Raw genomic sequence first — 23,531 nt, forward strand, 5'->3', positions numbered from 1 at the left:
ATTAACATTTCTGTCTATCAATGAATTATGTATCCACAAAATTTAACTTAGTATGTAGTTAAACAACTATATACATATAGTAAAGTAATTGTAACTTTAACAAATAAACAACTACAAGAGATAACTAATCAAACAACATTTTTTTATTGATAAAAATAAATAATTATATCCAAAACTCAACTGGTGCTTATCTTAGTTAAGTATTTTTTTCTTTGAATTTTAAAATAATTTATTTTTCTCTTACTGTGTCTACATACGTATCGCTTAATTTTATTAAAAAAACATTTTAAGTAAATTGTATTCAATTGCATATCTGATAATAACAAAATTAGCTATCCAAAGAAGAGCACTCTAACTTTCGACGGCTGGAAATTATGGAATACTTGAAAGTATAACGCTAAGTGACTAATGAAGTTCTAGTTGTAATTGTAAGCCCTTCACCCAACAGCAGGTTGCCTACATGTAATTACATTAAATTTCACCATAGCACAGTTCGTCGTGAAGCTCTCTTACCAGAAAGAGATGGCCGTATTGGATTGAGATAAAAAATGCTTTGATACATTAATTTGATATTGATTGGTTTAAAATACCTGATTATAATGCTGTCATAATTTTCAGATATTTCATTGATACTTACAGTCACCTGCTAAAATTGTATATACATACCTATTACGATCAATTTACTGACCTGCCTATTTTCTTCCGTATTTCCCTTTTATTCCGGTGGTTTTTATTACGTATTTTTAAGTATTTTATTTAGACATGAATTTGATCTCAATATTATACGGCTATCTATTTCGGATACAACAGCTCGAGATGATATGCATATTATGATGTAAGACTGCATTTTTCGGGAACGTAGTAGATCTACTTCAAAAAACTATTTCTTTTATTCAACGAATAAGACACAAGACTTGAGAATGTAACATTCTACATATACTGAATACCTATACATAATTTGAATAAATCTCTTGCATATACCAACACACTAGAAAAAATGATTTTGTAGAAGAAAAAAAAACGACACCCGACGGGACTTGATAGACAATAATACAATAATTCGGAGTGTAGGTGTAGGTATCCCATGTTAACAAAGAAGATTTAATCATATTAAATTCTAGCTATACTGGGAACTCAGAATAGGTGTTCAAGTTGATATAGAATATAGATTGAACCTGTAAAATTCTCATACAATATCGTTTTTCTATCATCAATCGTTGTCTATCAACTTCCTATAGGAGATATCGTTTACCATCTTGGAAAGGGTCCATTTAGGAAAACATAGTAAGTATCTACCTATGTACGCATATGGTTTCTGCTAAAACAATCACGTTACATAATAAGGTAGATCATATTATGTTTGTTATTTCATAATGCAATATTAATCTATAACACGTCATATTATATTATTATACATCGTAATACAGTGGGATCATTTTGATAATAGGTATCAACAGGTAGAGTTGGGTATTTCTCGAGAAAATCTCAATCTCGAGATTCGGGATTTCCCGAAATGATGAAATTTTGAATTCTCGAGAATTCCCGAGATATCGAGAAAATTAAAAAAAAAACCTGTAAAAAATCCTAAAATCAGTGTAAAAACAGACAAAATCCCAAAAATATGATTTTTTTATTTAAGTAAGAAGACAAACAAATAGTAGCAGGAAAAAAAATAATTTAAAACATTACTTATTAAAATAGAATTTCAAAAAACACAGACTGTCAATGGCTGCGTCTGACAATCGCGTACGCTTTTGAGACACAAAATGCCCTGATGTTGAAAAAATGCGCTCATTTTTAGTCGACATTGGATTAATCATTGTGTTTAATGCTCCCATCAGTCTTTGAACGTTTTATGTTTTCTGTGCAGTTTTTTCAAATACCTACATTTAGGTCGTTTTTAAACGTTTATAACGTTAAAGACGTAATCGCATATCTATTTATAGAACTAAAATCACACGATCACACACTCGCATACTGTGTGACACACTCGAATTCAAATTTTGTTAATTTATTTCAATTAAAAAAATCGGTTTTTCAATTAATATTTGATAATAAAGAAATCCCGAAATATTAAAAATGTCAATTCTCGAGTATCGGGATGGAAAATCTCGAAAATTTCTCGAGAATTCCTGTCGGGAAATTCCCAAAACCCAGCTTTATCTACAGGTACACTCTTCTTCTTGGTCGTTCTCTCATGGCTAAGGATTGTGACTATCTTGAAATGTTGTCATATTTTGAAACGTCTCAATCCTCTGCTTCTCTCAAGGCAGAGTGAATGCAGCACCCAGTCAGCTTCTTCACTTGGTCACTTCAGCGCGCCGACACTCTTCATACGTTTCGTCTTCCCTGGAGGTTACCCACAACCACTAGTCTCTCCAGGTTATCCGGTCCTCGCCGAATATATCCAAAAAACTGCAGAACGCATCTCAGGCATATTGTGGAAAGCCGTTCTTTTATCTGAAGTCTCTGAATGATTGACTCAGACATCAATTGTCTTTCTGTATTGCATTCAGAGTCCATGATTCAACACCGTACAAAAATTGTTGTGCTGAACCAATTTATACATTGTCCACTTCACATGCATTTTTGTTATTAAGCAATAATAAATTCATAGGTCCTAAGCTTGGAAAACTGAATGAAAATTTATCATAAGTAGACGGAGAAATACATTCTCAGGGCACCCAAGTTGTTCAGTTAGGTTTTAAAATTTGTAGCATCCAATAAATAAAAATAATGGCGCCTGTACACGTGCATGGATTTACTGTCGGCAACAGTGCTTCTTTTAAACTATCGTGACAATAACTGTTTACACGTAAAAGTGCTGACTGTCTCTACAATCTCATTCTTCAATAATAAGCGAGACGCGATGTTGTCATTTTATAGTACCTACTATTTGACAGGACGTATTGAAAATCGGTTAACCTCAAAACGAGTAGTTTTTTTACCGGCAAGTTCGCCATTATCGTTCTACTGCGTAGGCCCAGATCTTATTTGCGCATTAAAATTCAGAAGCCTCCAAACTTGTTTGATTCATGCACACAATCTTGCCAACTTCAGGATAACACATGTTTACCCATACATTTTCTTACTGTGAACAGTAAATCCATGCACTTGTAAACGGGGTACTTATTCGTTTTAAAATTGACATTTTGTGACATAAGGGAATAAATTTGTATTAACAAAAGTATGTATGCAAGTAGCAGAACATGGAATATGTATTCGTTTGTTTTTTTTAATCTTCTATAAAATATGACCGCATAGTGTGCAAATAACAGTATTTGCGACATTCATTTGATCCTTTTTTTTAAATCTTGTATAAAACGAGTAGATATCAAACTGATTCGTTTTGAATTTGGATAAATTACATAATATGAAAAATTCATATATTTATTATATCGAAAAATACCCCTTTCACGTCATATCTCATAACTGCCTGTTAATATTTAGATATACCTCACCAATTATAGTATATATTACTATATGGGCAGCTAAATATGAGTAGGTATGCGGTAGTAGGGCCGCGGAAAACCTAATGAGCGCCCTTGTGGAATAATATAATGAGCCCTCAAGCAAACAGCTTGTAGTTTTCTTCGAGTGAGTCCATTACATGTGGTATGGGAAAACGGTAATCCCTCGGGATGTCGTACACCAGGGGAAGTAGAAAGGTTAAATATCCCAAAATTCAAAATGTCGTGGCGCTTTTAGAACACCTTTTAATGATTATTTTTTTTTATATTTCGAAATGTATTGACGCTGTCATTTGACACATGCGTTTACCCTTATGAAAAATCATTATTTAGAATATTTAAATTAACAATCACAGACAATTGAGTATGACAAGTATGTCGAACGGATAAAACGACACGTTATCGAAAACAAGCTTTTATAGCCGCCATCTTTCAATGTGCCCAGGTTATAGAATAAGAAATTTGTTACAGGGCGTCCAACATAACCATACTAAAAACTTTTAAGATTCACTATAAAGTATTTAGTATCCAATAGAAAATGTATACAAACCGCTCTCTAGTTATAGTACAGGCTTTTAAGTATATTTATATCGTCTTTGTAAACATGAAATTTCTGTTAAGATACTTCTACCTATATTACCGAAATTGACCATATTAATTGTCGTATCCGGAAACCTCTACGTTTGCAGCTAGCCGTATCACACTTCACCGTGAAATGTTGTATCGGAAATATATGGCCGTATATTAAAGACCGTCCAACCTCTTTGGGTCGTATAGTACTGAAATAAAATTCATGTCTAAATAAAACACTGTTGTCGGTTTACACTTCAAGCCGCACTTAAGCGTCAATGACATTGAGCTACTTTACAAGCTGCTTGTTGGCGAATTTACAATCTCCCTGTAAAGTCGCCCAGTGACATCATCGAACAAGCTAACAAGCAGATTGTAAACAATCTACCGAGAAAAGTTGAATGCCGGTCAACTTTACACGCTACACGCCGGCGTGTGGGCTAACTGCGTCTGCGCAGTACAGCGAAGTAGCGACCTCCTGGTAAAAAAAGAACTGCGTTCTGTCAAAATAGTCGCTAGCTTGTTGGATTCTCAGCGAATGGAAAGTTTTGTGTGTCATCATCACAATCGCAGTAGCTGAATCGCCCGCTTTTAAATTCGCCACCAAACAGCTCGTAAAGTAGCTCAATATTGACGCATTATACCAAGCGAGCGAATGTTTGTTCTCACTCCAGAGAAATTCTTATGCTCGCTCAATAAGAAGCGAAGAACTTCGCTGGAGTGGGGGTAGAACAAACAGAAGCTCTCTTGGTCTAAATACGGCTTTACAGGAAGCCAGCAGCAAACAAAATTTGAAATTTGCCGATATACTGGATTCTTTGTTAAGTTAGGTTAGGTTAAGTTTTCATACTTGAATTCATGAATTTTGCCAAAATCAGCTATAAAAATTGAATTAACGTTCATATTAAATCTAATAAAATTGGAGACCGTATAATATACGGTCACGGGTCATTTACATGTAATTTACGTTTCAATTAATTTTATTTACAGTACTGAAAATAGTAGGTTGGGAAATTGTATTCTTAATTCAAAAATAATATCATTTCGACAGTTTCGAAAATAATTGTATATTAAATATTATCTTACACTTTTCTCGGTTGTAATTTTCCATCATTTAATGGCAGTACATTTCTTCTTCAATGCTCTGCAAATTTTCAAGAAAAGCTTCTGTATTATAAAATTTTATTGCCCGAAATGTGAGTTGTTTTGCGCCATTTTTGTTTACACCGTCCCGCTGTAGTAATCTTATACATATTTATGGAACTGAAAAGATACCGGAGCATCGAAGCCTGTGGAGTTGAACGCGGAAGCCGCGGACCATTTTTGAAATCAGAACAATCGAGGGATACAAACACACCGACACAGAAATACTGATGTTAGAATGTTAATCATTGTATGGCGAGTTTCTGTTCTACTAAATCTAAAATAATCACAGATTATTATCGTGCTGGGATAAATTTACATTGCAATATGTACTTTCATTTAAATATCCGATTACTAGTAGTACCTACGTCTTTTATTCAACGAATAATTCACACGATTTAAGAATGTAGGTACCGTTCTAATTATTGAACATACATAATTCTGAAAACACTCATGTGAAAATATAGCATGTGCATTACCACTATGCTCTGACTGCCATGCGTAATTGCGACAAATTTTAACTATTGGCCTTATTAATAACTGCTCGTAAGCGCTTTCTAAATTAGTAAATTATCATAGTAGTAATGCAAAGGGCGCGAAACCCAAGAGACACAGGTTCGACCTGTGGGGTGACTTTTTTCGAATTGAATTTGAATTATGTATGTTCAGTAGTATACTACCCTCCACATAGCCTTGCAATTTTGAATATTTTTTTTTGAATTATTTAATGAAATCAGCCAATCAGGCGCCTGGCATTTACTAATACACTAATACGGAGTGCGTATTATACACAAATCTTGTCACTGTGTACAATTACTTGTTATTTAAAGGATACTATACCTACTGTTAAAAAAAAGTGTCTCTTAGCTTAGATATTTCGAATATTTTTTATTTTACATAGCTTTTAAAAAAAATTGAACTTTTAATAACTACAAGGAAATTCGAAAAATATAAATACTACCAGTCACGCATTTAGGGACACGGAGTCCCGAGATACTGACTGATAAAAAATTAATTCCAACTATCCAGTGCTCTGCTTTGTGTAATGTTTTATACTCAATTTTTGAGAAATATGCAAACATTTTAATATTGGCCCTCTTTTAAATATTCTGGCGAATCAATTGCGTTATCTGCGCCACAAAAGACGCTGCTGGATACTACAAATATCGAAATAATCAATAGAATCATACTGTGCTGTATTCATTAGATGTTTTCTACACAAAGGTGCTCGAGAAATACCACGATGTTTGCGTTTCATTAAAACTTACTTTTCACTGTTTATTTGCTGATTCAATGATTTTTATTGTGTGATTATTATTTTTGATTGATTGGACTTGTTTTGTTAAAAAAACAACTCACGAAGAAGTAATGTCTTTTATTTATATGTCTTTTCTTATATGTAAGACAAAACAAAAGTTTGGACACCTTATAATATGTACCTACGTGAAAACTTATGAACTTTTTAATATAGGTAACAAAGTTTAATAGCGATCCCATAACGATTTCACCTTGCTCGAGAATTAGTATTACTATTGGCAAATAAATAATACTCTCTGCGTTACATAACACCATTGTTTTCAAATCAAATGTGGTAAGTATATTAAATAATTAAGGCTATACCTCAGTTGAGGCACGGTCTAAAAAGATCATGGCTAGGCGATGCGCGGATTGCGAGTCGCGGGTGCAAATGACGCATGCCAAACGAAATATAATTTGTCATATAAATCCAATGGGCAAAGGCTGACTATGGCCTCAATGATGTATACCGATGCCAATAGGTATACTTCTAAAAAATGTTGAGACGCCACTGTCCAAGAAAGTCAGCAAATCCTATCTCTAGCCTCCGCGTGGCGTCCCCCGGGCAATGCAGATAATGTGCTGTATAACGCAACATACTATCTGTAGCTAATAGAGAAGGGTGCAAGGCGAAACTCTGGCGCCTTAAAACGAGAGACCTTTGGCTACGGGAAGGATCACCCAGACAGAAAAACCACACACCAACCCGTCTGGACAGCGTGGTGTGTTATGTCCAAAACCTTCATATGAAAACAAAAACTTCTAGAACCCGGCCCTCATTCTCCGGAGGCCAACCTGATACTGATCACGGCAGCGATCAGCGAAGGAAGGCAGAGGGTGCTAAAAATCCCCGGAGACCCGGAAAAGGCTGCCAACAGATGACCATTGCTACATATAACGCAAGAACATTGTCCAGCGATGCCAAACTTGTAGAGTTTCAAGAAGAGCTCCGGAATATCCACTGGGATGTTGTCGGACTCAGCGAAGTAAGGCGTAAAGGTGAGAGTATTATTACTTTACAAAGCGGACATGTGCTGTACTCCAAAGGAACCGATGAAGGACGCACGAGCGGTGTTGGATTTGTTGTCAACAAAGCCTGGAGGGACCGCATAGTCGAGTTCAACTGCATTTCTGACAGGGTCGCAAGCGTGATACTTAAAATCAATGCTAGGTACCGCATTCAGATTTTGCAAGTATATGCTCCGACACAGAGCTATCCTGATGAAAAAGTGGAAGAGTTTTACGAGGAAATAACATCCTTGAAAAATAAAAGTAAATGCCACTTCAACATCATAATGGGAGATTTCAATGCACGTATTGGATCATACCAAAGAGATGACGTAGCGGTCGGACATTTCGGACATGGCTCAAGGGATGGTAGAGGGGACATGCTTGTGGAGTTTGCTGAAACCAACAATCTTCACATCATGAATTCCTTTTTTCAACATAAACCTACACGTAAATGGACGTGGAGAAGCCCGACAGGAAGGACCAGCGAAATCGATTACATCCTCACTGACAGAAAATATACATTTTTAAACTGTAAGGTGATCAATCAGTTTAACACCGGCAGTGATCACCGGATGGTGAGATGTAAGATAAGATTGAACGTCAAATCAGAAAGATCCAAACTGCAGAAGAAGTCAAATGCTCGCGTATACCTGCAGAACAATACTGAATTCCAAAATGAACTCAAAAATGCACTATCGGCTTTCTTAGATGAGAACGAAACCGTTTCCCTATCCAACGCGGAGGATATAACGAATATTATTCTACAATGTGCAGAAAAAACAGGCGTAAAAAGCTCAGAAGTTACACCTTCCACCAAGCTTTCGAAGGCAACATTGAATCTTATGGAGCAGAGAAGGAAAACCAAGAGCGATAGACAGGCGCAAAACGATATGGAGTTTTCATCACTTTGCAAAACCCTCCGAAGGAAGATTAGAGAAGACCTTCGTAAATTCAATGTAAACCTCATACAAGCAATTGTGAAAGCAGGCAGAAGTTTAAACAAAAACAAGCAATGCTTGTCGATAGGAAAACGTCAAATCACAGCACTAAAAGCAAAAGATGGTTCTATCGTCAGAAATTGGGAACACTTGTTAAGCCGAGTTGAAGAGTTCTACAGCGATCTCTACAGTGATGACACTGACAATACGACTATAGACTTAGATCTTCAGAGAAATGGAAATTCGGAAGACCATACTCCCGAAATTACATCCTGGGAAGTAACCCATGCTTTAAATTACATGAAAAGTGGGAAAGCCCCCGGGGAAGACGGTTTAACGATAGATATCCTCAAAAAAGCAGGAAAGGATGCAAATGAAGTACTTGCACAATTGTTCACAGCCTGCATATGCAAAGAGGATGTCCCAGAGGTATGGAAAAATGCCAGCATTGTCATTCTTCACAAAAAAGGTGACAGAGAAGACCTAGCAAATTATCGTCCAATAAGTCTACTCCCTATTCTCTACAAGACGTTCACAAAAATTCTCTCAAACCGTCTGCAAAATGTACTAGACGAGAACCAACCGAGAGAACAAGCCGGATTTAGAGGAGGATACAGCACTATGGACCATATCCAAGTCGTCAGAGAAATCATAGAGCGGTACCAGGAATACAAACTGCCACTATGCATGGGTTTTATAGACTATGAGAAGGCGTTTGATTCGATAAAGAAATGTTCAATACTCGACGCACTCAGAAAACAAGGAATCCCTGGACGCTATATAAATATTTTCAATAATATATACAGTAGCGCAACAGCATCTGTAAATCTCCATAAACCATCGCGCAGATTTCCTATCAGCAAAGGAGTCCGACAAGGTGATACAATCTCACCTAAACTATTTACAGCTACCCTTGAAGACTTATTCAGGCAACTTGACTGGAATGACAAAGGGATCCCCATAAATGGAGAATACCTGAGTCATCTGCGCTTTGCCGATGACATAGTAATTCTCTCGCAAGACTCAGAAGACCTCCAAAGCAGAATGCAGGAACTCGCTGAAGTAAGCAACAAAGTAGGTTTGAAAATAAATGTAACAAAGACGAAAGTCATGTTCAACTGCTTTGCAGGCCAAAAAGAGATCCTCATCAATGGCACTCAGCTCGAACAGGTGAAAAGCTACATCTATCTGGGACAACAAGTATCTATAGATGGATGTATATTTGATGAAATTGTTCGCAGAGTAAAGCTAGGCTGGAGTGCTTTTGGCCGCCTGAATAATGTCTTCAAAAGTGACCTTCCACTGTGCCTAAAGCGCAAAGTGTTCAACCAGTGTGTGCTTCCAGTGATGACATATGCGTGTGAAACATGGACCCTAAGTAAAAGAGAGATCCAGAAACTTAGAGTAGCACAACGTGGTATGGAGAGGTGCATGCTGGGCATAACGCGAAAGGACAAAAAGAGGAATGAGTGGATAAGGAAGCAGACAAGGGTTTGCGATGTAATAGAGTTTATTAAAAGCCTTAAATGGAGATGGGCTGGACACATAGCTCGAAGAAGAGACAATCGTTGGACAAATCTAGTCATCCAGTGGTATCCAAGAAGTACAAAACGTCCACAAGGTAGACCTAGAGGCCGCTGGATCGATGAAATGATAAAGTTCTGCGGAAGTACGTGGCAACGCAATGCACAGGACCGAGAGAAGTGGAAGCAACTTGAAGAGGCCTTCATCCAGCAGTGGATAGATTCAGGCTGATGATGATGATGATGATGATGATGATATAAATCCAACTTGCGTCCATTTAATGTTCTGTAGTAACAATAATAATAATATATTCATTGACATGTTTTCTTTTTAAAGTAAATGGGTAACGTTTTTAGTCATCTTTACACGATTTAAGAATAATTACCCCCGTCGCCATCACGAAACAAATTAACATGTTCCCAGCTCGACGTTTTCTCTCCGAATGGCAGCGACTCCAAAATTTCGTCGCGCCTATGGTTGAAAATTATTTGTCGTTTCACTGATGTATCACCTTAATGTTAGGTACTTAATTTTTGAATTAGTATGAATTAACGATTACTTCGGAAAACTACTCTTTGGCTCGAATGTGTTTCTGTCATTCGTGAGTGGTGAATTTTACGTTGTACACGTGTTTTCGTATAAATTACACAGCACCCTTTAAATGCACAATCAAAAAATATACAATGTCTGCATGAAAGTGATTATTATAATTTTTGTCGTGCGTTTTCATCCCCTGTTTGTGTTTTTTTAATTATTTTTTATGGTCTTGTTAATGGCAGGGCAGAGGAACATTTGTATTATAAAAACCACCACCGTCTCAACTTTTTACTACCCTTAGTGCCGCTTCTCTGTGACGTCATACGCCGGACAGCCATCTTGAATTTCAACAAACCGAATTAAGTCTCCTAAAGATTTCAAAGTATTCAAATTAAATGTTTTGTTTAAGTTGTAAAGGAACCAAATTAGTAGGTAGTTAAAAATAAAGCAATTTACATTTCGATTTTGTCGCTATTAAACCCCTTTTCTTTGGGTTTTATTGTTTTGTCGTGATAATCTGATAAATTATTGTTTAGCCCTCGGAATGGAAAAAAAACAACGTTCGGTTACTGATTAGGCACTGTTCAAATCATTATATTTATTTTCAGTGGTGGTTATTGGTATATGATGCAAAGCTAATGCGTAGACAGGTTTGGAGGCCTCTGTAGTAAAACGTTGCGTAATTTAACGACAAACCGCCACCGAGTATTTAAATAAGGCAATAATAATTTTGTCAGGATTTTTTTTTTGTTTGATAATTTGGTACTTATGCTTTGTTTGATTTCTTAAATAATATAGAGAAAAATGCATCCCTGTAAGATTTTGGTATTTCGGCTTCATGGAAAATCGCCATTATTAATTATTTGATTATGAATAAGATGGTTATTACTTATTAAAACTTATAAGAAAATTTATTAGAAAATTTGGTACTGTTCGGTTAAAGCGGATACAGCGGAAAACGCATTTTGAAAATAGCCGATAAACTGGATTATTTGTTAGGTTAACCTAACCAAACCTTACCTAACCTAACCCAACCTAACCTAACCTAACCTAAACTAACCCAAACTAACAAATAATCCAGTTTATCGGCTATTTTCAAAATGCGTTTTCCGCTGTATCCGCTTTAACCGAACAGTACCGAAAATTTAAATTGTATAAGTGGGGAAAATGTGTAGCCACAAAAATCCCCACCATCCAAATCACACTGTACCTCAAAGCTGGTTACATGTAAATTAAAAAATAACAATAACTCATTTTTTTTCAAAATTGTAACCTGGCTGCTTTGTTAAAACGCTCAATTGTACGTATACTAAACGGTCTCCAATTTTATTAGATTCAATATGAACATTAATTCAATTTTCATGGCTGATTTTGGCAAAATTCATGAATTCAAGAATGAAAACATAGCCTAACCTAACCTAACAAATAATCCAGTATATCAGCTATTTTTAAAATTTGTTTGCTGCTGGCTACCTGCACTGACTACACTGACTACCGACAAGAACCGTGTTTTATTTGAACATGAATTTTATGTCAGTACTATACGACCCAAAGAGGTTGGACGGCCATATATTTCCGATACAACATTTCACGGTGAAGTGTGATACGACGAACTGCATGCGTACAAGTTTCCGGACACGCTCAAGGTTATCTTACTCGTTCGTATTGCTAGGCGTAAATAGGTAACGCGGGGGAATGCATTTTTTTAGACTTAAGAATGGTTCGGGACTAGTCGCCTAAAGCAGGTTGCCACGCACTCAAGTGTGCTTCGATTTGACAAGTTCTTAAAAATGATTAGGTGTATATATTATAACTCCTGAGGTAGGCCGTCTTACAGATACAGGTACCTAAAATGGTTTTTGTTAGGAACCCAGGTGGAAGCTGGTTAGTCGGAAGGCCTAACCACCCTCGCTCTGCACCACATCCGGTCTTAATCGGGCGTATCACGGAACCCTCAAATTGGATGTGTAACATATTTTTATACAACTGAGAATGTCTCAGGAGCAGTTACCCAATACTGAGTTCGCCATACACCCCCGCGGATACAATGAGTGTAGGGATGTCTACGAGTTATCTCAACGTCGATGACTGGAAAAAACGGAGAGGGAGTATTAAAAAACGATAGAAGTATCAAAGCTTGACTTAAGTGGTCGCGTTATCGGAAGAAAAACGTTCTCGAATCGTTACCCAAAATTATCTAGCATGTACTTAAATCTTTTGTAATGGATTATTTGTATACGTAGGTAATATGTAAATCGAGAAACATCAACACACGATTATATTATATTTGTTTAGATAGCAAAGATTTAAATACATACACGAAGTTTAACAATAACCATAAATTGGTGGCTAAATATACAAAACATTCCACACAATACTTGCGCAGAATATTCCGTCTATCTTTACGCAATTTCACGCTTGCTTTAACAAACCTCGCAAGCATTATACCGTACTGTAGAATGTATCCACACAGGCGTCTGACCTCAGTTGGCTTGCAAAGTGCTCCCGGGCGCCTTTGTGCGTCCACATAACAGCGAACATTGCACTCTGCCGGTCAAAAGACTTACTAAATGTTTCCACCACATTGCACCGAATAGCGACCGGGTACATATATTACACCTTATCACTGATATAGTATTATATTTCGATAAACGGTAATATACGATATTTATACGATGGTATTCGTCCGTTCAATCAACTTGTCTGTGGGGCATTCAAGTGGCTTCAACCTCACTTGCATTGTATACTTCAATACTCAATAAACTTGCTTCTATTTTCCTACATAATTTTTAGTTTACATCATAACATTCGCTTACCTACATAACGCTCTACACAGTGACGTCCCTAGGCAAAATGCCGCCACATTTTTTTATACTTACAGTACTTTTTATCATCCTTTCATGACTCCAATATCTAAGAAATGTGTTGTATGGATACATTACTAACAATATATATTGCGAGTCTACGATTTCAGATAGGTACATTTTAAAAGACAACTTCCAAAACTCGCGAGTGACTAACAAACATATTTGGTTAAATTTTAAATTAGGTACTTAAGTATATAGGTACCTAGGTACCTATAATTCAAATATTATTTGCAAATCTACACGTATCACTGCTGTTCAGCAAGGACGTGACATCCTAGGACAACGGAAGTAAACTAGACATCGCGAACCCGACAAAAAAGTCCTGTAAAACTTTTATAGTAATTAATACATTTTTTTTCCAACCAGTGAGTTGCGTTTTTTAATGGAAAGATATTTCCGTTATTTCTAAGTTTAGGTAGCTATTTCTATTTATAAATAATGATTCTTCTCGATATGCCGCCCTTCGGGTAACTGCCGCCCCCAAGCGACTCTCAATCTGCCTACCCCCACGGGACGTCACTGGCTCTACATTTGTACACTATACAAGATAAATCTACAGTGCTACTTTCATATCGAGTCTTCTACATCATTAGTGTCATTTCTGGAACTAAAACCCGCCCCTAGCATTTAATTTTACCGCTGCTACATTCTCCGCGTCCGTATTTTAATTTGTATTTGATATCGCGTGGAGTTTTATTAACATTAAAACGCCTACGCCTTTGCGGAATCAAACTAAGAGCATGATTTCGAATGTAGAACTACTGTGAGGAGGAGAGACAGAAAAGAAAGCTTTTAATAACACTTATCTAATGGCGTCGGGAATGGCGAACTCGAAACGTGTGGGTCTTCATCTGAATGCGGCTAAGACCAAATCCATATGCAGTGCTGCATGCATCGACGCCGAGACTCCTCTGCGGGTTTCCGGTCTGCCCGTCGAGCTGGTGTCCAGGTTCAAATACTTGGGTGCCACGGTTGCCGATGATGGTGGTATTTCAAGTGAGCTTGTAATCCGCATGGGTGTGGCGGGCTCTGCGTTCAACCAACTTGGAGTCGCATGGAGGTCAAGGCTGTATTCTGTGAGGACCAAAAAATGTCGTTTGTTTAACGCGTGCGTGCTACCTGTGCTCCTGTATGGCTGTGAGACATGGCATCTTACTAAGCTTCAAGAGTCTCGGCTTTTGAGCTTTGAGAATCGATTTCTCCGCCGTAGGGTACATTGGTACGACCGCGTTAAACACCCGAGTTCGTGAGCAGACACAACAGCCTTCGGTGATTGAAGTTATCACGAAGAGACGCTTTACGTGGCTGGGACACGTATTCCGGCCCTCCTTCACCCTGCAGCGTTGCTACAAGACCGACCTACGTGTTGCAGGTCTGACGACATGGCGGGAGGCGTTGGCGATGGACCGAGGGAAGTGGCGCCAACTTATGCTTGCCCTATGCCCCAATGTTGGGACGTGACAGGGTGGAAGAAGAAGGAGAAGAATGGCGTCGGGAAACTAGACTAGTTTTACATCAAACGGGGTAATCTGAAAAATTAGCATATAATAAAAGTTCATAGTCTATATTGTGAAAATACGCAATATTCGTTCTTTAAGCTGGCCGAATTCCATGTAAGGTGCGAAGCCGTGTTACCATACGTTTGAATGTGAAATCAGCATTTTTTATGACTGGGAATGTCTCAGGAGCAGTTACCCAAAACTGAGGTCGCCGCGCACTCAAGTGTGCTCTATTGAATCTAAAAAGACTTTGGGAGAGAAGAACATGGGAAAGATTAAATGAAATAATAAAATACAAAACAACAGCTAATATAAAACTGGCGAACAATCTAATTGAAGATAATTTTCTGAATGCGACAAAATTTACCTTTGTGGCGACTAGTTTGGACGGCTGATGGCCCCAACAGCTCGTTAGACTAACTTGAGAAGCTCTTCCCGTTCCGTACACATTTCAAGACATTGACAACCAATCGAACATTCGTCGATTAAATCTTGCCCGCTATTTGGATGAGTCTATCGATTTTAACTATCGAATATTTACGTACACGCAGTGATCACTTATTTCGGGGCTTGTTAGCATTATATCAACAGTGTAGTAATTAGCAAGTCATTTAAACTATCGCAAATCGTCGCATCTACAGTCAGCATATTCTATACGCGTGACATTGTTCGATGGGATCGAAACGTTCGAAACGTTCGAAGTGCAATAATGCAGAGGTCAGCAGATTTCTCAATTGCAAACTTCATCAACGACTCGCAATTTACAGAATATTCATGCATATAATTAGCAGGTCATAGTTGAGTTAGTCAGTCTAAATATATATAAGTATCAATCATAATCTCCGTCCGATCAGTAAGCTCCGTACAAGTCGCACCGCACAGCATTATACTCCACCGAGCTCGGACCTCGGAACAGTATCATAAGTATTGTAACATAACGCTCTTGTCACATACTTTTGTACTGACTGTTTACGCTGCAAATAAAACTCGTTCCTCCATCTATCGGAGCAACCACCAAATCTCGCCTTCTCGTCCCTCAAACAACGAGACCCCCAAAATACATAATATAGAAAAAAAAAAATTATCACGCTGTAATCGTCTTTTTCAATTAAATATCTCTCCGCAACAAAATTTAATTATTGGAGCCATCTCGATGTAATAATACTTACTTATATCACATGTTTTTACACCCAAATGCCAGTCATCTTGTATATACTGTACCAAGCTATATAGTATTAAATGCGAAGCGTAAATCTACGACCATAACTTGTTTCGTAAGCGTATTGTAAATTAATAATCACAGTAAATACTCGTAGGTACACAGTTAGTTTTACTTATAAAGTTATAATATATTCAGGAGGCAGCCAAGTAGACTCTATAAATAAATTAAACCTATTGCGAGGGAGTGTTAAATTTGGTGTTTTAAAGCAGCGAAACCAAACCTTTATATTATGTCAAATATAATATTACTAACCAGACACACTAGTCCAGAAATGTCGTGATTCCCTAGTGACACAAATGTACGCCTGTAAAACAGCCACTTTTCTTTTCTAACATTACTTTCCTAACATTTCTTGATTTTTCGTCTAATAATTAATTGAAACATATTGTGGGAGTTCACTTCGGAGGTGGATATGTGTTGGAGATGAAAGACGGTAGTAGTTGTTCGTGATGATGGAGGAGCGAGGGTTTATTTACCGTTTACAAAAGTACAAGGGTACAATCGCTACAATATAATACAAACAATGACAATGCGGTGCGATGTGTTTTTACTGGGAAGTTATAATCGAATGCCATTTCAAATCAATTGTAATCCGCTATTTATCGACGTACTTAGATATTTATGAAATGACTACTATAATTGAGTCAGCTATTTTATATCGAGTTTGCGATTATTGGATATGGCGACTATATGGAAAAACGGATATTGCGGAAAATATAATTGCAGTCAGCTATTTACTAAGTTTGCAATAATTTGACACAACGTGAAATGGATATTAAGGAAATTTCCGTTATTTGTATTACTCCTATATAACACGAATATCAGTCGGCGTAATTCTATAAGGAAGGCGGTTATCTACAATAATATCTAATTTTTAGCACAGTTAACACGTCTTACTTAATTTTAAACAGAATGCATTAATTGGATAAAAAATCCGTGATACGAAAGTGTGTTACTTAACGACATTTGTCAGCTTGCGGTTAACGCTGTCATGGGTGCCGTGTTACAAATATCATGACAATTAACTGCCTGATTACGACGTATCATATTTATCACTATTGATTTTGGAGTTGTTAGAATAGCAGGTATATAAATAGCTTATTATGATAAAGTAAATATACCATAACGAAAATAAACATACATTTAGGTACCTACTGCATTACTTTTTCCAATATTTCAACGAAAAGTTTGATATTTCGTTTGACATAACAACTTCTGAACATTTAATATCTCTACGAAAATTTGAAAAAAAAATATTCAGTAATGTACCTCTCTTCCAAAAGATTCGTATGTTATTTTATGTTTTATTTATTAGAGGTTTTATATTTGTAGAAGTGACTAGAATATAAAATATTTCATGTTAAACACATTTTAAATCTTTTCAGAAATCGATTTTTTTTAAATAAATATAAAAACATTAATACAATAATATTAGTCAAAAATCTTTTCTGTGCATTTGAGATAACTTCATAAACTAAATTTTAGTAATGAAGATGACCACAGAATTATATTATGTCCTTGTATCTTTTAATAAAAAAAGATCTTTTAAATGTTTTTAGATACGTATTGACTAGAAACTACGATACCATACTATAATTTTATTATCAACTTTAAATATTATATGATTCTCCAACTACTGTTTTCAGAAGAGCAAACCAATGGCCGAGTTGACTGAAGCGCTTGTGGTCAGCTGGTGTTTCTCTTTATCCTAGAGAATTATTTATGCAACAGGATTTGAAGTTAAACTCTCTTAAGCCCGAATAAGAGTCTGTACTTAGTACTATTTACTTTCGTACTTACACTGGGAATTCCGCAACCAAATTTACCGATACAATTTCCAAATAGTCTGCCTCGGTGGGATATGTTTTGAGAACCACTGACTCTTTGCATCGCTTTGTATTATTTATGTTGCATATATATACACTATTGCTCAGTATATGTACCTATATCGCTTTTATTATCCACACGGCTTTGGATGTAAAATATCTAAATGATATGATTATTAGCTGTATTTTCAATATAATATATTATGTGAAAACACATAATATATAGGTACAGGTAGCAGTTTTTATTTAATTCGACACCCAGCAGGATTGTAACCTGCGTCGATTCGAAAATTGATTCGATTAAAATACAAAAGCCGATTGACTATAAGTAACACAATTTAGAAAGCGCTTCAGAGAGTACCTTTTGTAAAAACTATTAGTGAACTTCGTCGCAATTAGATCGGACAAGTATAGCTGACTGGTCAGCCACATATGCGCGAATCCCGAGGGGTCCAAGTTCGAATTAAATTATAAATGTTCAATAAAATAATCTTGCATTCTTAAACCTTGTGAATTATTTGTTTAAATAATAAAAAAAGGTTACTGTTCGGTTATCAGGAATACAGCGGAAAACACATTTTGAAAATACCCGATATACTGGATTATTTGTTAGTTTGGGTTAGGTTAGGTTGGGTTAGGTTAACCTAACAAATAATCCAGTTTATCGGCTATGTTCAAAATGTGTTTTCCGCTGTATTCCTGATAACCGAACAGTACCAAAAAAAGTTTTTTTTTATATATTATGTAAAAACCTACCTACCTTTATTACAATAAACCATAATACCAGAATATTTTTTTAAAATTTAGCTGAATTTTCTTATAAAAATAGGTAAATTGCCATGTTCACTCTTCAGCGGAGTATAAAGGCCTTCACAAGGTAGAGGGTTGTATTAACTTAGTTTTTTACGAGAAAGTATGTTACCCACTTGCTCAGCCCATTAGGTCCCTGATCTGCGTCCAAATTTATACATTTCTTACATACTATAGTTTAAAGTCACATACCTTTTTTCGACTTATATGCGGTGTAAATGGAAACAGCCATTATTATAGTATCAAATCGTGTGTATCTGTTAATTATCTTAGAAATCGGGAGCATCCATTGTTTTCTCCCAAGGTGCAGAAATAGCTTGCCATTGGCAATGCCAATTGGGAGGGCAATATCTGTGTTCAATCAAATCGTTTTGGATGTTGATATATTCCACTTACGTGAGAATGGGTTTAGGTGGACATTTTTTATAAGTTTTAAAACTATTGTATACTCTACTTTATTAGTTAACCCGATGTGCTTAGGGGTTGCATCTACATTTCGCCGTAGCCACAGCTTACCGTGAGCTGTCTTACCGGAGAGAAATTCCCATATAGCATTGAGATTTTAAAAAAAACCGTTATATTTAACCCAAATATATATACACCCACGATCGCCGCGCGGCTTAAGTGTCGTCCTGTAGCATCGTGTGACAAGTACATTTTTTCAATTTGTGTATGAGTCAGAGTATGGACCGAGGCTGAGCATGTAGCTGACATCCATTTCTTGTAAAAACAAGATCTGGTAATACAAACCTCGGGGGCCCATATTATGATCTAATTAGGATCGGACATGGCCGGAAGATATATTTCACTTATTTTCAGTGGTCCGCAGGTGTAAAAAGATTGAGAAACACCGTTGGACAATTAGAATTACCAATGTACAAGTTACGTATATTACTAACAAACAATTTATGCTCGTCATATTTTAATAACACTAATAATACCACATTGTAAAGTAAACACGTTTCATATATTAATAATTTGCTGTGGTGAATACCAAGTGATTAATACATACCATAATATATTTAAAAAATATACCACACTGAATCCGTTGACAATATATTTATATATACAATGTACACAAACTTAGTGGGCATCTAATGTATCTACTATGGTAGTGACACTTAAAATAATTTCAACACAGATTTTTATATTTTTTTCTTTAGTTGACAATAAGGTTTTCACGTTATGTTATTGTATTAATTTGTTATATAAATGAGAAAGAACTGTATTTAGTGTCAGCTTCATAGTGCCTGAAGTTACAAAAAAAAGACGAACCTGAGTCGCAAAGAATTACTAAAATGGAATAGTACAAAACTCTAATCACAAAATCAATTATAATTTATATTAATATGTATATTGTTTGGCTTATAGATTATATTACAACCAACTTTTTTTATGCCACTAGGACTAGTTTAGCACTGTATGTGCATTCGTTTCCTATTAACTTACGAATCAATATTCGTTTCTAATAATGTACTATTTCTTTCTTTTACAGGTAATGCCATTATTCATAATCATTACGTCGTATCCATTGGAACCTGAAGTACATATTCGCTATGCCATTATTCTGTATTCTGAGGTAAGTAGAATTCGTTTGGAATCTTTTAATTAACTGAGACATTTATAGACCTATTACAACGTTTTTATTAGCTCGTATTCTTATTTATCCGGTGGTTGTTTATCCAGTACAAATCTTGCAATCGATTTTTAACTAACTTCCCGACTAGCTAGACATTTGAAACTTTTAGAATATACCAGAACACGATGCCAATGCATTCTTTTAATACTTTTAGCCATCTTTACATAGAATTGAATTCATTTTCAGTTAATTCTGTTTTGTATGAAAAGTTATTTCGGAAGAAATCCGTAATCCAATCCACTATTGCTTGCTAAGTGGGTGGTCCTAGCAACTAAATTAATAATATATACGTGCGTTACTATGGAACTAAAAATGACGTTACAGTATTCTATATTTGTTTGTTTATTTTTTATTTACTTCATATCAAGTACCTACAAGTTTGACCATATTGAGCATAATAATTGAACTGAAAATTTAAAAACGTTGTATATAAAAAGTTCTTTTTATCTTGTAATTATTTTACTTATTACGAGCCCACACAAAGTACAGTTTAGAAAACAGAGTTTTTACGAGGAATCGTTATTTGCTACAATAAAGCAACGATTTTTTGCTCGACGCGTGAAATAAACCCGTACTCGGCTTCAGTTAACATCATTCTAGGACTACCTCACTGTTGGGTTAACTTATTTTTTAATCGATAGTTAGTTCAGTTGTTCGGTATTTACTTCTATTATCTATTCGATAATGATGTGACAATGAAGCTAGCTTTTAACTGAGAAACTATTGTAGTATATTTTAAGAAAATTAAACATTATAAGTACCGATACATATTATTATAAGATCATACGCGACAGTATATAAATGACGTGAAACTTTTTTAACCCCCTGTATAAATTACGTAATATTTGTCAAATCCCCTCCCGCATTCATTAAAAAACAACTTCAATAAAATGTATCATTTTAAATATAATTTTTGCGGCTCTCGTGGTGCAGTGCGTAAGGCGCTGGCCTTTGATCTGGGAGCTGTGGGTTCAATCCCGGTGAGGACACAATATTTATGTGATTTTCTCAATGCCTGAGTGTTTGTGATTGTTCAAAATTACCAACAACCACCTTATACGAAAAAGCAGGGACATGGTTATTAATAATATTAAAAAATAATCGCACGGAATATTTTATTCCTAGAAAAAAATGATTATCTTTTAAGTTTTGGGACGTTATATTTTCTACAAACCACTCCTTCGTCACAAATTATTACATTATATCAGACCCCTTCGTCATGTCCCTTCGTAGGTACAAGGCGTTATATATGGACAAACCCTAAGGGAAAAATATCTGTATGTGATAAAACTCATATGAAAATTTTATTCGGCCTTGCTTGTATGAAAATGCTTACAATCCTTCAGTAAGCCAAAATTATATGTAGGAGTTTTCAATTAATTTCAATCGAGATAGTAATACGTTCATACTTTTACAGCGACTTGGTCTAATGCCATCTTTATATTAAACCCTATTCTGTGCGGTATATATATAGGACTTATAAGAGTACCATATTCCAATTCGAATATACTACATATATTAAAGATCTTGATAAGGCGTAGGAAGTAGGTACTATTTCCGGATGTGGAAGTCGCATTACATACTATTGGAAAACAATACAATATGTTCAAATAAACTTGTTTCTAAAACGTGTCTTCCCGCTTTTATATCCAGATGGCATGCGGAGATATAATATTAAGATTAGAAAATAAGGCCAGTTGAATTTAGTAAGTACGTATGAATGATCACAGTAAGTTAAATATATACATAAGTAAAATAGCTATCACTATAACTAGATGGAATTTTATAATTTTACATATCACAGCGTTATAATAATTATTGTCCCTAAAGATTATTATTATGCCAAACTGGCATAATATAATGCATTTAGGCGCCTAAATAGTATCTACAAGTTAAAATGCTTTTTAAAAAAATTGCGGCGCCTTATTGCGGACGTGAAGATCTCTTCACATATTATTTTAGTATGTCCGTATTGTTTTAGCTTCGTTTTTACATGTAATATGTAAATTGATTAGAATTATTTTCCAATGGGCGCACTTTTATTAGAAAGTCTCTCTAAACTTACACACTTTAGTGCGTGGTGATCTCAGTCTTGGGCATCTGCTCCTGAGACTTTCCCAGGCGTAAACACCTGGTGATGCTTCACATCCAAACATAGGGCCTTGTGATGCGCTCGATTAATACCGAGTGTAGTGCGGGGCGGTTTAATTGGTGGGAATTATGAGGTAGTATCTTCAAAGGTGACCTCCTATTGTGACTTAAGCGTAAAGTGTTCAACCAATGTGTGCAACCAACGCTCACGTATAGATGTGAAACATGAGAAATCATGAGAAATCCACATATTACGAATAGCGCAATATGTCATGTAAAGGTGCATGTGAATCATAAGGCGTGAATACCACAACAGAAACCAATGGATAAGGAGGCAGGCAAGAGTTCCTACGCGATGTGACAGATGTCGCTAAGCAGATGAAAACTCATAAAATTCGGTGGATATACGTGTCAGCAAAAAACTAGGGACCGATAGAAGTGGAAGGAGCTAGGGGAGACATCATCCAGCAGTGGATATAATCCGGTAAATGATAATGATTCTTGTCTAGACGCCAATTTGTTGATTTTTAATACTTTCACTTCAGTTTATACACTCCCGAAAGATCTTCAACTTACATCGAGCATATATTCTTGAAGAAATTGACATTTTCAGAGATATCGACTGTTAAAAATCGTCATTTCAGTGGCTTTCGCGACATTTAAACTCGCGTTGTCAAAATTCATGATCAGAGTGCGTGTAGGTATAACGATGTATAATATAGGTTCCTTATTACTTCTCGATGTTCTGTGATATTCTTTGAATCTAAAAAACCACATTGATCTACAACGAGTATTACAGCGATTTGTCGTATTGTACATACGTTATAAATAATAACAATACAAATATAATTGCTTATATGTTATTATTTATTTTTTAAGTAAATACGGTTTCCAAATAATTATGCAGGTATTATTCTTGAATATTCCCAGGGTGAGGGAGAGAGATCATGTCGTCTCATTCTGTGAGTTTTATACTTAAACGTAGATAAGTCGTTTTTTTTGTAGTCTTGATAATGGTGTTACAACCGATATAGCCATCGATTTAAAATATCCTGTAGACTGTAATATAATGTGTATAGAACATACAT

At 35.9% G+C, this 23,531-nt stretch overlaps 1 protein-coding gene across 5 annotated transcripts in view; it reads left to right on the forward strand.

Annotated features, from left to right (window-relative positions):
- The window catches only part of LOC147065167 (fasciclin-3-like), a 672,541-nt gene that overhangs the window by 507,759 nt on the left and 141,251 nt on the right, over positions 1-23,531 (forward strand). The window contains exon 2 of one of the 5 annotated variants that reach the window (XM_085956862.1): positions 20,209-20,292. The exons of the other annotated variants lie outside the window; for them this stretch is intronic. The gene's annotated coding sequence lies outside the window, so the exon portion shown is untranslated. The remainder of the gene's footprint in view (positions 1-20,208; positions 20,293-23,531) is intronic. 5 annotated transcript variants of the gene reach the window in all.

The sequence above is a fragment of the Rhyacophila brunnea genome, unplaced genomic scaffold, assembly GCF_057557595.1.
Source record: "Rhyacophila brunnea isolate RB1 unplaced genomic scaffold, BYU_Rbru_1.0 scaffold_6, whole genome shotgun sequence".
Taxonomy (NCBI): Eukaryota; Metazoa; Arthropoda; class Insecta; order Trichoptera; family Rhyacophilidae; genus Rhyacophila; species Rhyacophila brunnea.